The sequence below is a fragment of the Nerophis ophidion genome, linkage group LG06 (genome assembly GCF_033978795.1).
Source record: "Nerophis ophidion isolate RoL-2023_Sa linkage group LG06, RoL_Noph_v1.0, whole genome shotgun sequence".
Taxonomy (NCBI): domain Eukaryota; kingdom Metazoa; phylum Chordata; class Actinopteri; order Syngnathiformes; family Syngnathidae; genus Nerophis; species Nerophis ophidion.
Genome location: NC_084616.1, coordinates 13,948,674 through 13,951,511, shown reverse-complemented (window position 1 = coordinate 13,951,511; position 2,838 = coordinate 13,948,674).

The window sequence follows — 2,838 nt, the reverse complement described above, 5'->3', positions numbered from 1 at the left end:
TACGTCATGACGTCACGCATGCAACGTAAACGTAAAAACATCCTACTCACGAATACATATATTTCATTACTAAAGCCAGATTAATTTACTGATGTAAACATATTGTTACCGAAGGGGTTTATATATGTCGTCTATACTGTATAAAACTACGAAACAACTAAATACGAAGGCTCCAGTTTTACACGAGGACCACTTTGTTTTGTATGTTTTCAAAACTCCGCTCCACCACAACGTGTCACCACTTCCGCTCTTCGCGCCTTCAAAATAAGAGCTGTACAAAATAACAGCTTATAACAGCCTATTAACATCAGAAAGAGGTTACAATATTTTTACTCCCTGGTGTTCAAATCCAATTAGTCAGGATATGTTGATCGTTTATTTCTATTTCACACATTTTACTTATGTACTCCATTTAATTATTAAAATTACCGTATTTTCTTGAATTGCCGCCAGGGCGCTAATTGATTTAACATCTCTTCTCATTCCTGCGCTTAACAAAGGCGTGCGGTAAAAGTAAGCATGCGCTAATTATTTTAAAACCTCTTCTCACTCCGGCATTTACCAAAGGCATGCAGTAAAAATTTGAGTGTGATGTAAGCTTGGACCTTAAATCTTACTGAATAGCTCTTAATCTTCTTCCCTTTATGCGATTTCAAATTACCGGTATTGAAATCAGCCTCCTCCATTTTGAAAATGATGACAGGGGAAGTGTCACTCGTGACGTGACGAGTTTGACCCGGCGGTAAAACTAAGCATGCGCTAATTATTTTGCGAAGCGACTTTGACCCGCAGTAATTCAAGGCAGGCGCATACTATATACCCTGCGTCGATTCAAGGAAATACGGTATCTATTGTGTGATCCTTTATCAGTGGCGGGCCGTGCGTTTCCCACCTAGGCCTTCAGTGATGTCTGACTTCAATGATTACCTCTCAAAATACTATCATTTTTGTCACCGCACGACCAAATACTATACAGGAACACATTCACGCACTACTGCACATTGAAACACATCATCTGTGTACAAAACTGTTTATTTTCTGGCGCATTTGAAAGCAAATAAACCCGCATCAGCAATTAAAACATATCTTATGTGGTACCGTCAAAATAAAAATTGTAAAAAAAAACAAACTATTAAACGTGAAAAAATTAAGAAATAATATATTTGAACTCACAATTTGTAGCACCTAATCGACACCACATAACTGAATTCTGATGGGATAGAAACTGTAGCCTAAAAACAACAGCACTGGATGGAGCTTAATATGACACGAAAAGAATATGAATACTTTTAGATATTTAGGGAAAGTAAATTAATATTTAATTTATATGTGTGTTACTTTAAAACTAACCATTTACAGTTACACCTAATGATATTTTAAAGGCAAAAATAGGACAATCCTTTATTTATCCCAGTGAAATTAAATTAAAAAAGGGTAAAAAAAATTTAAATAAATAAATAAATATATACATATATATATACATATATATATACATATATATATATATATATATATATATATATACACATATATATACACATATATATGTGTATGTATACTATATATATATGTATATATATATATATATATATATATATATATATATATATATATATATATATATATATATATATATGTATATATATATATATATATATATATATATATACACAAGAAAGGCAAAAAAATATAGTGAGGAATTTTTGTTCAGCAAAACAATAAAAACGATATAACGATCACCCGAGAGCTGTTGTTTTTGTAAATATATAGATTTGTCGTCAACATTTCCAACAACAACGAGATGTATGTGTATGCTAGCAATATGTAGTCAGCATTGAAAACATTCAAATCTTTCACAGAATCTTACATTTTTGAGCCTGAATATAAGGAGGATAAGCTCCAACTTTTAGAAGCAACACGGGGCGTCAGTGCTAAAAAACAAACACAAACTAAAATGTAAAAAAAACACACCAATAACTTACTGTATAATATCTGCTCTCACTGGGATGCCGACTGATGGGATGTTTATATCTTTGTGTTTGGATGAAGAATGAATCATAATCCTTTTAAAGTGTTAAAAAAAAAAAGTTTCAGAAGCGAGCGTCTTTTATTATGAGGGGCCAGTAGGGACATTATTCAGAATTACCTCTTATACAAACTACTAAAATGCTCTCACATAAACAACTGAAATATTTTTCTCTCACACATACTACTGAAACACTCTCATACACACTACTGAAACACTTACACACACTACAGAAATCCTCTCACATAAACAACTGAAATACTTTTCTCTCACACACACTACTGAAACCCTCTCGTACACACTACTGAAACACGTATACACACTACTGAAATCCTCTCACATAAACAACTGAAATGCTTTTCTCTCACGCACACTACTGAAACACTCTCACACACACTACTGAAACACTCATACACACTACTGAAACACTTATACACACTACTGAAATCCTCTCACATAAAACAGTGGTCCCTAACCACCGGGCCGCAGAATAATTTTTTAATCATTTTTATTTAAAAAAAAATATATATATATATATATATATTATTATATATTTTTTTATATTAAATCAACATAAAAACACAATATACACTTACAATTAGTGCACCAACCACAAAAACCTCAATTTTTCATGACAAAAACATCCCTTTTTCATGACAAGAAAGTTTGATCATATTACGCCTGTACTGGCTCACCTGCACTAGCTTCCTGTGCACTTAAGATGTGACTTTAAGGTTTTACTACTTACGTATGAAATACTACACGGTCTAGCTCCAGCCTATCTTACCGATTGTATTGTACCATATGTCCCG